The sequence below is a fragment of the Columba livia genome, chromosome 1 (assembly GCF_036013475.1).
Source record: "Columba livia isolate bColLiv1 breed racing homer chromosome 1, bColLiv1.pat.W.v2, whole genome shotgun sequence".
NCBI lineage: Eukaryota > Metazoa > Chordata > Aves > Columbiformes > Columbidae > Columba > Columba livia.
The window spans coordinates 200,106,977-200,122,667 of record NC_088602.1 but is presented as its reverse complement, the minus strand read 5'-3'; the positions used below and the strand labels follow the sequence as shown (position 1 = coordinate 200,122,667).

At 36.8% G+C, this 15,691-nt stretch overlaps 1 protein-coding gene across 8 annotated transcripts in view; it reads right to left on the bottom strand.

Moving 5' to 3' along the window:
* The window catches only part of CD36 (CD36 molecule (CD36 blood group)), a 40,476-nt gene extending 27,458 nt beyond the window's left edge, over nucleotides 1–13,018 (bottom strand). The window contains exon 1 of one of the 8 annotated variants that reach the window (XM_065054411.1): nucleotides 12,860–13,018. The gene's annotated coding sequence lies outside the window, so the exon portion shown is untranslated. 8 annotated transcript variants of the gene reach the window in all.
* Between the last annotated feature and the right edge of the window lie 2,673 nt (nucleotides 13,019–15,691).

Here is a 15,691-nt window from a genome sequence, read left to right as displayed (position 1 = left end):
CATCACCAAGGTTCTTACAGAGAGGCGGAATTCTTAAAGCAAGTCTAGATTTCTATCTTTGAAAGACGTAACACCTTATGTTTCAAGACCATTCTGTCTCAGAAATAAAAAAAAATCTGCAATTACTAATTGGAAATCAACTATTACTGGTAATATGTGTTAACATATCTTAAGATCTGGCCCTTAGTGAAAGGTGTTGTAAAGAAAATCAGAATTATACCAGTAGTGAGTAGTGGTAAAACATAAGCTCATGGTGATTTTTTCCCATTTGTTACTTTTTATGAATAACTAAGATAAAGAATTGCCTAATTTTTAATTTATTCTTGCTCAGGAATTAGCCACATCTCCAGAATCTGTAAGTTTGTTATTTTTTTTATGCTTCCAGGTAACAGAAAATCCACTGTTTTCTGTTTTAGATTACGCTGCCCATAGCCTTTTTATTCTTAACAATTTCTTCTTGTTAACATGTTGTGTTCATCTCTAAATCAATTTTAAAACTGGTATTAGTTGCAGAGTTAATTGCGCATTCAAGGCCAAACACAAAGAGCAAAGGAAAAAAGGAATATGGAGTGGAAGAAGAACTCAATCTGAATTCTCAAGGATTAAAGGGGTAAAACATATTCACGTATTTCCACATAGTAAAGCAGGCATAGGAATAGAATGTATTTTATTTTTCTAAATGCAGTTATGATGTCCTTTTATTAAAAACAAAAACAGACACATACAGTATGCAGCACTGACATAAGATACCACGGTCAGCAGGCTGATGATGTGTGCTACTAAACTCACAAATATATATATATAATGTCCATACATGAGCCCAGACCGCTCCTTTTATCTGCATTGCACACCCACCTTTTGCCCGCTTTTGCACTAGCAGCAGCTTATGGCTCTTTTGCCATTAACAATCACTATTTCTGTACATGTGAGCTCGTTTGGTATTTTAATCATTTCTCCTTTGATACTTGCAAGCAGAATGACCAAATCTTGCAATCTCAGAAAAATGTCCTTCCTATTAAAGTCAGACAGTCCATCCATCTGCCACCAGGTCATTCCTCATGGTTCCCACATCAAACTTTACGTTTTGCTTGCTTTACCTGCCCATAAAAAGAATCAACTAAAAAAAAACAGATTTTGCTCATGTTTTTAACTCTGGCTAGGGACAGAGAAGAGTCTCTTTTACATCTGTAAACCTGGCTTTTCTCCTGGGGAGGTACACCCCATTTGAACCCCAGGTTTACTTAGTTGCTTTCCTCTCTGCCAGCTCTGTTAGTCTGTGCCTTTGCTCAAAACAGCAAGAAAAACTCATAAAAGGGGTAACATTAAGAAAAAAATCCATTTTCCTAAACTTTTGCAATTTTCACAAGGATAACTGATAGACAACTTGTCTGAATTATAAAAACACCAAGTTATTAAGGGTTCTTTGATACAGTGGATAAATACATAATGTGGATAACAGCAAACTTTGAAGCAAACTCAAGTTAGAAACTTGTTAGACCTGAAGAACTTCTAAGTGAAAGTCAGTAGGACCAACTGTCATATTATCTTTGTAGGTATGTTCAGACCAGGATCTAATGGACTAAATAGTCTGGTAAAAGCAGAACTGTAATACAGCTGTGCAACTCATAATTGATAAGTGATAAGTGATGTGGGGATTTAAAAATCTGACTGCTGTCACACATGGTAGCAAATCTAGGGAGAAACAGAAATTCGCAATGAAATCATATTCTGAAAAATAATATTTTAGGTTGATTTTTTCCTCAATGCTATCTATTCTAGCAGATTTATTTTTTATGAGTGGAAACACATATTTTTGAAATTAAAAAATGAAATTATCTCTTCCGTAAGTGTTTAAAGAAGGCTCTTGGACATTGTCAGGCTTTTTTTCTTGGCTTACATACTGAAGCTTTTCAAATTCAGCAGAAATACATCTTCTACCAAAATACATTTCCATCTAAGTTTCTACATGCTGTTGCAATAGATTTTCTTTTTTTTCATGTTAGGCAGACTAGGTATCTCTCATGAGTACTAGCAATAAATGGCTAGAAAGCAGCTGGTTGCTAGTAAGTTGAGTTTATTCCAAGATTTTAAAAGCTGAAGAATATTCACCCTTCTCCCACGAAGCACAATGCAATAGCAGTCTAGACATATCTCAGTTTATGCAATTCAAATTATCCATTACACAACTGCAATGAAGAGCCCTCACAACATAACATTCAATTTCACATAGAAAACAACAAGCTATTATAATCACAACTGAACATTAAATATGAACATTTAAGTAGAAATTTCCAATAAGAATGCAGTTGTGTCAAGCAAAATAAAAAAAAAAAAAACAAAAAAAACAGCTGTTCAAGAAAAAATAGTTTACCTTAAGCAGAACAAAAAGTACCATAACAAAATTAGATGTTGCCTATGAGATTATAGCATCATTTAAACTTAGATTGGACTACAGGATAAATGAGAATATTCACCCCATTCTAGAGTTCTGGGCATGTACTTTTTAATATTGTTTGAATAGTATTTAATAGAATACTGGCAATGGAAACAGTCCATTCAAATATCTGAAAATACAATTTATAAGCAACTGAATAAGAAGAAAGATGCAAAATGTTATTAAACTTTTTCTTCCCTACTTAACTTATACTTCTGTACATGCCAGTTTAAAGCAATAAACACCTGTTAGATGTGTTTCCTTAAATGATTTATCCAGCTATAATAGCAATTTTTAACCATTGTTTGACATGGCATTACTTCAACTCTGACAGAGAATGAGATTTATTGCCTCAAACGAGAGCAACTACATGGAGAAGAAGCAGTTTATATAGTGAAAATTTAAATGGGTTTTTAAAATTCCTATTAAGAGTTTCAATCACAATACATAGTGTTTCTTTAAATATAATTCCATTTTCTCCAAGGTCAGATGGTGGGATTAAAAACCCTTAGGTTTTTAAGAGATACATTTTCAGGGAACAGGTTATTCTTGTGGGTTTTCTTTTTTAAATCTTTGAAAAAAATCTAAATTATATGTTTGAGCTTTTTCTCTGCAATAGTAAATGCCACAAATATCACTTTAAAAAGTATGTATTTCTGATAAATTCACATGACCCCAGAACTGCAGTTTGAAGAATATTAACTATTAAGACAGAATGCAACTGGGAATATCAGCAACACTGAACATAAAACACCATTGCTAAAAGAATAACAAGGCATTTCACTAACACATGTAAAATTTCACTTTCTCTTGCAATAGCTTTGCAAAATCCTGTCATTTTATTTTATATTACAAATAAATATTTTCAAGAGCTTTCCACCAACTGGTTTTAAAAGTATTTCTGAGAAAAACTCTCTGATTTTAAGCATTCTATCGTATGACTCACCTTGAGTAAGGGCAACTGACTTTTCAGCTGAACATACAAGAGCTTAGCACATGACTTGCATCAGGTTACCAGAAGACAAGCAGCTAAATCTCCCCACCAAGTACACAGCCTCTAAACTCCGAGGGAGTGTTTATATATTGCAAGAGACGTCAGTTCCCTGTTTATCATTTTGCCAGAATAAAAAGTTAGGTTGTATTGGAGCTTGTGTGCTGGGGTTATTTTTACAGTCTGACTAAAAGCCACTACCAACGTCTCGTGGTAATACACTTAGCAGTTGCAATCTTTGTCAAATTTTGATCCAAGTGAGCCAAAGGTCAAGGAGACAAAAGGCTAACTTACTTACTTGGTTCCTGGTCACTTCTCTAATATCCATTTGTTTTAAAACTGCTTCTGTTGGCAAGTTATGACTAACCAGTTCCTGACAGCTTCTTTAAGAAGCTTTAATATTTTCAAATTTTCTTTGCTTTATAGAATGCTCTGCTGTATAAGTAAAGCGTTACTAGTCCAGTATTTCTCTGCCAAAATACAGGCTAAACACCTTTACAATTTAATCCTTGTGATAATATATTTTCAAGTAATAAAAATCAGGAAATGTCAGAATATCTTTTAAAGGGATTTTTTTCCACAGGTTGGATTACAACGTTTCCTCATAAAGTGCCCATGCTCTTCCTCTTTTACTGCAAGTTCAATGAACTCCATCCCAGAAGTTTCTTTTTCTTGATGTATCTGAAAATCAGTTATTTTTACACTGACATCTGTGTAGACCAAAGAGTCAACCCAGCACAGTGTCTACAAAAAATTAACAATAATAAATTTGGCAAGATTTTGCACAAATATTTTAAATTCCTCCTCATCCCAGGTGAATTAAATGAATGGATTGATTTAAAATACTGTTCTGGCAACAGCGAGAGGAAGTGATTTATATTTGGCTTATTTTATTATAAGAGATAAGATATTCCTAAAAATAGCTTCTTAGGTCCAGACTTTCAAGGTTTAACACTGAATAGTTTATGTTTAAAATTTGTGGTGTGTTTTGACTGATTGTTTCCTATTCTGTTTCTGATATCACCCTATTTGAAAGTTAAGCTTTTGTGGAAGAAGCTCCTTTCCTCTAATCTATTTCTGCTAACTGAATCTAACGTGGATTAAGACTGATGAATCTAAGGTTTTATCTCCTAGTAGTAAAAGCAAGAGTGAAAGCAGACCTGGTCCTTTGAAAGCAACCTGTAAGACAGTCTTCATACGAGGCATGCTGTCAGGGAAAGCTAGTGACCCTGACTAACTCCATTTCCACACCCTTGAAAAGTGCAGTAAATTTGCTTTCTTCTATTCTCTAATTAAAGAACAGAGCTTAACTGCTGAAAGAAGTAGTCCTCTACACTATGGTTTCCATGCACTATTTTTATAATTATCGTTAATTATTTCTATCTCTTTGTATGATCATAGAATCATAGAATAGTTTAGGTTGGAAGGGACATTCAAAGGTTACATAGTCCAACCACCCTCTAATGAGCAGGAACATCTTCAACCAGATCAGGTTGCTCAGAGCCCTGTCCAGCCTGACCTTGGATGTCTCCAGGTATGGGACATCTACCACCTCTCTGGGCAATTGTGCCAGCTTTGCCCCCACTGAGGATGCTCTTGTTTGGGACTCCCCAGTTTTTCCCCCAGGCTACACTGCCTTCTTCATTGTAGATTTGTCTCTTCTAAGAGGAAGCAATTCCAGCTACTCACACCTGCCCATGGAGATGTTCCCTAGCGTGCTCATTTTCTTCATTTGCATAATATGGGATTTAATGTCCATCATTTAGAAGGGAGGGAAATATCTACTGCTGTGATTTTCTTGGAATCCTAGCGGCACTAAAGCAGATAAAATGAAACTCAGTTTTCAACAGATAAATGCTGAGTTGTGTTTGCTAATTTTTTTACTTATGATATCCTGTTATTGTCCTATATAAGCAAAATATCTTCTAGCAGGCAGTGCTTGACTGTGAAATCACGACTGTCAAGTTTGACCACAGAAAACAGCTAAAATGTTTTGGAGATAAGAGAGAAGTTGTATTCTTTTGGCTATCAGTCATTTCTGTTTCTTAAAACCAAGCGTAAGTGTTTAATGGTTCTTCTATGTTCTCTGGCTTCATATCACAGTTCAGACTTTATAGAGGAGAAAATACAGAGCGATGACAGAAAAAGAAGAAAATTATGTATTCCATCAGAGTCCCCAGAGGTGAGACAACAGACAAACTACCCCACAAGGAGAAACTGTTGAGAAAGAGAAATGGTGGAAATGACACTCACATGCTTGATGAAGACACAGAAAACTGCAGGAAGCAGAACAACACAGTTTTAAACTCTAAATAAAGTCCACCCACATTTCCTGGAATAAATATGCTACTGACAATAAAATGTTAAAGATGAGTGTGATTCCTGGCTTTTCTAGACATCTCATAGTGGGGCCTTTTGGAAATCACATTCTTTGGGGTGTTTTCCAAACACAGAGAGAACGAATGTGAAGATTTAATATTCCATAAGCCCTGAGATTACTAAACACTCAGTGTTTTCCTCCCTCCTTGCTTTTTTTTTGTTTTTCACATTAAGATCCCTTCCATCAGGGAATGACATTCCTTTATGGTACACAAAACTTCAATTTTGAGGATGCCAACATAAATGTTTCCACATTCCTATGGGCATTCTCTGATGTGCTGTACTGCACAGCATGATTTTATGTTCCTGTTTTTCCACAGTTATGTCAGTATCAGGGTTTTTTTTCACCTTCCTATAAAGAGACTTGCAGAAACTAATCTTGACATTAATTCCTTGTCAGATGTGGAGATGTGGCTGAGGTTACCAAGTACATTAGAAAACTCCAGGAAACTCCTTTCTGTATTTTTGCACCCTCTGATTTTTTTTCAGAGCACCCAAACCTTTAAAACAAAACAAACACAAAACTCAGAACAAAAACAAGCAAACAAGAAACCTTTCAGTTGTTTGGCAGATTCCAAGACCTGGGGCAGAATATGAAGTTAATGTCCTCACCATTCAAAACCTGATTTCTATTTTTTTTGAGCACTCTTCCTATTTTGAAATAAAGCTGTGAGGAATTATGTTTACCTGCTTTCCATAGCAAGTAAAATCACAGATTCATTGTTTGTCCAGCTCATTCTGTCAACATCATCTTATGTACTTCTACACTCCCTACCCAAAATCCTACTGTCACAGTCATGTTCACTCATGTGCACTTAGTTCTACTGAGGAAGAGAATGAGGAATATGAATCGAATATGAATCAACTACAAAAGAAAACATGCAATATGTTGCCAGTTGGGTGAGGCTTCTGTCCCTCTGCATGTGTTGGAGATACTAGGAGGTGTTCCTTCATAGGCAGTGCAATTTTGTATTAATGAAAGGCAGTTTGATTTCCTATGGATATGAAAAACCTTCTGCTTATCACCTCATCATATAATACATAAGAATACATAAGAAGTACATGAGCTATCCATCCAGATCAGCCTCAAAATTTTTTCACTTCTATTGCACATGAGGCTCCCCTAGAATGAACATGGCCTGTCTTCAAGTACTGCCTATAGAGAACTTTAATATGTAACATCCAAATTATAAAACAAGAATCTAAAATTAATTTATTTTTTTTTCCTAAATAGTATGTTCACTGTCTTTGTTTCGGGTACTGTCACTGTGACTGCTATTTTCTACCACCTAATCTTCCAAAAGCCATGGGAGAGAACAGTGTTATATGGCAGGAGTAGTCACCTCACTTTAAAAGAAGGAGATATCAAGTTATTGCAGTTTTTTTCAGTTTCATTTTTAATACCTTATCTCTAAGGACCTGGAAGAAAAGAAATAGATAGTTTCATAGCAATAATTGACTTCTTGTTTAAAATTAGCTGCAAATATTTGGTACAAATAATTTTATCCAGGTGAAAAGTAGGCATTTGGCCTAAGAAAAGTAAATTGGCTTACTCTCAGTAGAGAGGTATGAGCACTTCCCCGGATTCATCCTACGTACCTTAAATGCTTTTCGTAATCAACAATGTATAAAATCCTTCCAAGGTACTGATGTATCTCCTTTAACTCTAAAGCATCTAAGGACTCATTTAAGTTAGACATATAACTTTTAGGAGGTTAATGTTAGAACAATCCTACTCAAACTCCCCAGAAACTCTTTCAGCTCCTCCCTTCATCAGTGCACCATACTGACAATATCAGGACAGCTGCACAAGGCTCTGCTAAGTGCAAATAAGTTGCGAAGCAAGAAGAAAATGCAATGAGAAAACTTCAAAATATTTCACACCTGACATTAATGGAAAGTTTGGCCAAAGATTGCAGAGGTGTTGTAGAATTTTTTGCCCACCTTGCACCACAGACTTTTCCTGTAGATGTGTTGGCCTTCAGGGCTTTCCAGTGTGCTCTCTGAGGCATCCTCCAACCACCCATACAAAGCAGTCTTCAGCCCCCTGAAAAAAGTTACTCCCAAACATGCATCAATACCTGGTTGCCCACCAGAAGAACATGGAGGACTCATTCCAAACTGCTGTGTAACTCCTTCATAACATACTAACAACTCTCAACCGTAGTTTCCCCAGCTCTGTGAAGTGTCAGGACCTAGGGTGATGTCTCTTGTGATTCTCAATGTGTTCTGTCTATATGGAAAACATCCTAACAGACTGTTGGCTCAAGCCAACTTGGCAGCAGTAGAGTGGAAACAGTGTGTTATATTTGGCTCCTGTCAGCGATAAGTTTCTCTGTCATATTGTAACTAGGTTCTATAAAGGAAAAATGTATAAAGGAAGATCCAGCAGCTGGTTCAGTTCATTTTTTTCCCCAGAAATATTGTTTCTGAGCTCTTCTTCACTGACTATGGCATGCATAAACTGCCACATTTCTCAGTTCTCAAAATCCCTTTAAAAATTATTTTCAAGTTATTTTAGCAGTGGAATGAGGTGAAGAAAGCACAAGAGAGTTAGGGATAGAGAGGAGTTTGGTTCTTCCAGTCCTGTGGGTTCATGTGAGAGCCACTGAGGATGTAGATAGAAACTTCATAGAATTGAACCCAATACCGAAACTCTAACATAATAACTGAGGCTTCTGGCCAAGTCTGAAGCAACAAAGAGATATAAAAATTTGTTACCAAAAGGGCTGAGTAAGACTATTAACGCTAGAGACGTTTCTCACGGAAACCTAAGGAGGGCATAGAGAGGAGTCTTCAATGGTAGAGGAGGGAAATTTTGAAAGCATGTTTTGAAAGTCAAGAGAAATTTAATAAAACTTGTCCCTACTTGGATATATTACGTTTCTTGCAAAACTCTTCTCCCTGGCTCAGAAATCACAGAAAATGGAGTAATTCAAAACTCTTTCACTGGTGCAATACCTGGTTGAGAAATAGTCACCATAGTGAGTCATCCCAAACAGACAATGGCAGTGGCTTTGATGAATGACTGGGCAGCCCTTATGCCAGCTTTTACCTACCAGCCACACCATAATTTTTTCTGTGTAGTAATTAAGAGCAACATAGGTACAGGGGACTTTTCCAATTAATGAAGAGGTAAATAGAGGTCAAACTTTTGGTGACTTCTCAAGAGCTGGTGACCTGTCAAATAATTGACACCATTTTTTCTTTCAGTTCATGTATTCCAGACCTGGAGACATGTCCTTGGTCCGAGCAACATGTAAAAGACCTTCACCAGGACTTCAATTCAGCCTCCAACACAAGAAGGAGCCAAACAAGAAGAAAGCTTTACTTAACCAACTCCATATCCTGGGATGGTTCCCCAGCCCCACTTTGAGAATCAGAATTGGTGATTGAGAGAGTACCAGGAGATTAGGTCTCTGCCAGTGAGATGCATGTTTTCTAACTAAATAAAGGATGATATAGAAAATAATTTTGAGAATTATACAGGCCAAAGCCCCTCCTGATTAAGCTTTCTCAGGGGAAATCTCAGAGACTGCAGCAGCGGCAACACTCTCAGAAATGGAAATGCTCTCAGAGAAGCAGATTTTCCCCTCCAGCTGACAGTGGAGGTGCAGACTGTATAGGTCTTGCCAACCAGTCTGGGTGAGAATGCAATACTCAGACAGTTTCAATAAAATGTGTACCAACTGCCATGGAGTTTTTCACCTGTTACAGCCTTACCCTATGGATGTAGTGAGCTAGGCTTCATCTAAACTACTTCATTGTACATACACTTTATTATTCAAATTTTCTTATACCATAGCATGCTTTATTCTAAGTGCTAATGCTCTACCCTTGTGTGTGTGACAAAGAAAATAAATTTTCCTTTTCTCATATTTTTGTGAAGATATTCAATTATTACATTGAAAGTACAAAACATAGATCTCGCACTCAAAAAAAAAAAAAAAAAACAAAACTGAAAAATAAAATTAACCTGGACACAAGAGATACATTGACAGTAGCTGAAAGTCTTGAGAGATGAGGAGTATTTGTGAAGTATTCTTGTGTATTAAGAAACATTAACAACTATACAGAAAAGAGCAGTAGAAAAAAAGTACTAGTGGTGATTTCTGTGCACTAGAAGTGAATGAAACAGGAAACTAATAGATACCCTGAACTCAGATTATGTCATTTTCTGATACTAAGGTATGGTATTGTTCTTTCAAATGAAGCCATGTTACAGAAATATGCATATAACTATCAGTTACAAAAAGAGTATTTCCAAAATACAATCATTTAACTGAAAAAAAAAATCTACATTTCTGGTCATTTTCGTGATTGCGCCAATTATATAAATGCTTCTGAACTATCACTTAAGGACAGAAAAACTTCCCCCAAATTAGACAACTGCAGAAAAAACATCACTGAGTTAGTATCATATTTACTGTATCAGTTGTTAAAGAGAATCAGATCACTGAAATAGCACAAGTTATTAGTATTTACATTATAATGTTATATTTATTGAGTCTATTTCAGGAATTACATATCAGAATTAATTTAATATATGTTACATCAGCATCTTCAGTGGACATGAATTATAATTTTAAATCGACAGAGAAATGTACATATATGCCTTTTCCTGTAATTAACAACAGTATTTTCAGATGTTCATTTATAGCACACATATAAAACACGCATTTTATTATCATACATACACTTGGTAATTCTCTTTGTTCATATTTTTTATAATACATATATATAATCCTTTATATTATACACTTTTATATATATGTAAATAGTGATTCACAGTTTATACTTATGTTACAGTTTAAAAAGTGAACACATTAATTTGTAATTGAATGTACAGTGAAATATTAACAATATATTAAATATCATCTGGATATTAATATACAAATAAAATCAATTCATTATCAATATATTTAGACTTTCAAAATTTTAGTAAATATGTTCTTAGATTTATAAACAGACTAGAAAAATAGAGGCTGGATGATATCTACCTTTGCTTCTAGTAATTCTAGCATGTCAGATCATTTTGCTAGCAATAGCATGCAACAGCAGGCTCACAAAACAAACACAATGTCCAGCTGCGTGCTGAGAAACTGTGTTTAGTCCAAGAGCAGGATCACGTACCTGTGTGGGGGAAGAGCTGCTCTCACTGCTCTGGCCGCCAGGAACTGGAGAGCTGCAGAAGAGCCTGCTAACTTAGCTCCTTCCTCACAGAAAAATCAAGTTGCTGTAGCAACCCTAGAGCAACCCTGCCTGTCCAGCGCCCTACGAGCCAGTCAATCTTTCATCAGCCACAAAGACAAATAGAAAGTTGCAGAGACCTTTTAAACTCCTTGGTAGCTAAACTGTCTCAAGTGATAAGGAATTATAAACAGAGATAATACCCTTTCACGCTTTCGCTTTGCAAGAAAGACTAGTTCTGAGAAGTCCTTTCAACACCAACCCCTGCCTCTGAGCTTCTTACCCTCTGCAATAGCCCCAGCTTTTAGTGTCAGGTCCCTGCTGTCAGTCCAGAACAAGCTTAATTGACTTTGCTCTTTGCAATAACTCTTTGCAAACATCATCTAATCCTAGTTAATCCTCGCAACACACTGGAAGCCAGGTAAGGAGTTTTATGCTAGAGATAGCTCTTCAGATCTGGGCTTGTTATACATATTTACAGAAAGCACAGAGACAGGTCAGAATGAGGGGTCACAGCTGTGAATACAACTGTTTGAATTCATGGAAATCTTTCTAATGATTTCAACAGGCTTTAGTTCAGAATTTTGTTGTCTAAATGAACATCTGAGTCAAGTGACAGTGTTATGACTCGCTCTACATGTTCTTTTGGATCCTTTTTAGATCCCTTTATCATAGCAGCTATGAACTGTTTAAAGTACTTTTTAAAAACTCTTAAAGTATTAAAGTTTTAAGCACTGTATTATTTTTTTTTCTAATTTCAACTGCAGATTGTGGCACCTCCTTCCAGACAGTTATAGCAAATAGCAGCAGTGAGCAGCCTGTCTGCCAAGGCCTATCATAATGAAGATAAAAGCTGTCTCAGAGAGTTAACAGAAGCCTGACGAGAGTCAGTATGACAGGAGCTATAAGGTTACATCCCACAGGTACTAACTCAAGACGCATCCCATGCTATAAGTCTCTTTGCCTGGCTTTCTATGAAGTTTCTTCTTCTCTAAAGTTAGTCAGAAAATGAAGTGACAAGGGAAAGGAGGGAAATAAAAATATTCCTGAAATTTCCATTAATCTGGGTATTTTCTGACGTATCCTCTTATGTAAATACTGTTGTTCTACCTTTGGTCTTCTTGGAGTCCTGTTGATTGCTTCCTGTATGGCTTTCACAGCTGCAGTCTCCAGCTTGTCTCCGGACTTCCCCTCTGCTTTCCTTTCTACATGTGCTTCCTTTTTCTCCTGCTTCCTTCCCCAAGAACCTCCTCCCTCCTCCAGCTCTCTGTATATCTCTCTCACCTTCCACCCTATCATTTCGGCTGTCACTCCAATACCAAGCATCTCCTCTGCTCTGTCTCCTCCCGCAATGGATTATTCTCTAGGTTTTTTTTTGTCCCCAGTTCCAGAATTTACAGCTTTACATCAATTCTGTCCTTTTCCCCTGACATTAACTTTTATGTACACCCAAATCCCCTATGATACTATTTCATTCTTCTCCTACTTCCCTTCTCTCTCTACCGGAAGGCCCAGTATATAACCTCACACTATTGGTTCATCAAAAACTGGTTGCAACTGAAAGCCAGATTTAACAGTGTTCTTTGGTACACAGATGAATCTTACCCGAAAAGGTTAATTATAAATAACAATTTACGTTTGGTAACTTAGTCCTGTAATGTGTTCTTGTTTGTGTTCCTTCCTAAAGCCTCTGAACAGTAAAGCCCATGGTACTCCTATCCATTATCTTTTCCCTCCCCAGCTGTCATTCAGAACTCTTTTTGAAGTCCTTCCACTCCTACAAAAATGAATATTTAACAGCTTCACCCATACACAAAGAAGCAGATGTGCCAGGTAAGGAAAAGTAAACCTCATCCTTATCTTACCTGCACCGGAACTGAGAGAGGATCCGAGATGAAACTAGGAAGAAGTCAAACTTTGAATGCAGAGGCAGACAGGCTCACTGGCGGATCAGGCATATTGGACTGTCAAAACCACTGCTGCGCCCTTCCTTCCATCCCACAACAGCTAGAAAGGATATAGGGTGTATCCTCCACTTCTTTCTTATGCTTTGAGAAGTCAGAGCACTCATCGGTGTTTAGCATTTAAAAACAATCCTTAAAATTACATAGCATGAAGATTACAGAATTGTAAACATGTCATCACAACATGAAACACCCCAGGCATGTTTGTGGCGGAGTGCACACCCTCCATCTAATTATACTCAGGCTTCTCTGTTTTAGTCAAAAAGTAACAATAGTCACTTATCAGATTCCCAAAATGGTGTTGGAGAAGATTCAGCAGGACACTCCCAAGACTTTCTTGGTAATAACAGCCACAGGATTACAGACATAAAAATAATCAGTCCCTCCAGCTTTTGGCAACCATTTCTTCCATGCTGCACTCTGCTCTGTTAGTGGTTTTCTAGTTAGCTTTTCGCCAGTCTTTCTTTCACGATTCCTTTTCTCAGCTGTCAGACTCTAACACGGACTTTTTCCCCTTTTCCTAAGCCTTGCTACACATCCTCTCAGAGGATAAATCTTGACTGTTCTCAGAACAGTGTTTTAAAAGTCTTGGTTGTGCAGACTGAAATGCTCATCTCCACATTGCACTTTCATGCAAGAGGGAAGATTATTTCCAGTGCACTTCTGTGTGTGAGAACTGTTTTAACAATAATTACACATTTTAGGGATTACTGAACATTGTATTTTCCAAAGTCCATGTACTCAAAGGAGCATGCCAGTATCTTGATCAAACACCATGGGCATCTGTTAGGTTATATCTATCAGTGTGCCTACCATGCCTCTGTCTATAGTTTTACGGTGTCTGTGATTCTAATGTACAAATACCTAAATAGTGTCTCTATGCACATTCAAATAATGTGTATGAATCTCCTCAAGAAAAACAGAAACAACTCTAGTGGAAATGATTTTTTATCACCTCCCAACAGCTTTCCTGGCAGAAAACTCTCATCCATCAGGATTATTAAAAAAAATAGTAAAAGACAACTTATTTGCCATTTGGAGACAGCAGATCCCAGTATTTTGATTCTTCATCTGCATGTAATAAGAGGAATCTTCATCTTGGTATGACAGGCATATGTTGCCTCATGAACTGGTGAGGCTTGTGAGAGGGTCTTTTCTTTCATAGCAAACATGAAAACATATTTACCTGTGGATGGTTCTTTTTCCTATGCCCAAGTAAAATGCAAAGGCCCTCTTTTAAGGGCAATAATATTCCATTTTTTACCCAACAAATATTTAAGCAATTATACATGCTTGTATGTATACATGAACATACATGAGTCTTGTTGTAAATTCCAAGAATGTCTCCTGAGACTTAGCTTAGAGTAGAGCTCTTTTGTCTCTTGCAACCTTGCCTATTTCCATTTTCCATCATGCAAACACCCTGAAAAGTACCACCTTCTTCTTGGAAACTTCCACGTGTGTCTCACTTAAATGTATGTGACTAGGAGGATTTGTGCCTACACAGACCTTGGAGACTGTGTTATGATTCCCCACACAGCCTTAACCCAGCCATACTTTTCATACCATTCAGGTTCTTCACCTGAAGAATGGGGCAATAACATAGACCTATTTCATTGGCATGTTGCCACACTTAGTGCATTGCTCAAACTGAGATGTTGCCTGAGGTGCTAGAGCCCTCTTTAATGTGGCTACTGTATTTCTATGTAGCCTTCCTTTTCTTATGAAGAAATTAATCCATGACAGGTTCCCAGTTTTAGAACTATGCCTCATGGAAATACCATTTTGATATTTCATCTTTAATTCGTATTATGCACTGGACATGCACCCAGTACACATTCTATGGATGGGACAAGAACAACTTTCAAATTATAGAACAAATGCAAATGTGCCGAGTCGACACATCTCCTGCTTTCACTTCCAGATCTTTCTGGATCACCTGAAAACATATCTTGTTTGGATCTTACAACCTAAGGATCAAAATCCATTATAAACCTATCATTAACTATATATGTGACATCCTTACTGCATGAAAACTTTGTGTGGTTGTTGTTCACTGTTGTGAATGTGATGTCCAGCCCTCCAGCATCATGGAAGAACTGAGCTAGTGTGATGTTTCTTGTGTGTGAACTTCAGCAATTTTTTTCAGGATTAAAAATTAACAGGAAAAAAATATACAAACCAATAAAAATCATGCAGTAGACTGTAGCTTTTTTTTTTTTTTTTCTGAAAAATCTTTAATGTTTTCTGAATCAATATGCATCTTGTGTAATGAAAGAAACGAACAGCCATTCTGGGTAGGATTCATCCTTCCACATTTTGTTCCCTACATTGTAGACATCTGAATGTTTACCCAAAACCCTTCATTTTCTACAGAGAAAAATATGCCTTTCTATGACTTTAGTCCTCTCATCCTTACTCTATGACAAATTAAAAATAGTTCTCATGAACTAACTGGCACGAGTGTCTATTTCTCTGCAAAAATTTAGCTCAGAGTATTTCCCAGCATGAGACAAAGTTTCTCCTTTCTTCCTAAGCAAAAAAAGGAGTGTTATTCTACATAATATTCCCCCAAAGGCATGCCAATATGCACTTCAAAGATCTTGAGGGATTTTCAGAATTTCAAAAATAAAGTGTATTCAATTTCATGAGGCATTAGAAGGGAGCAGAAACAAATAAAATTATAATATAATCTTTATCTGCCCTGGTCTCATCCCTGTTTTGTAATTGAGA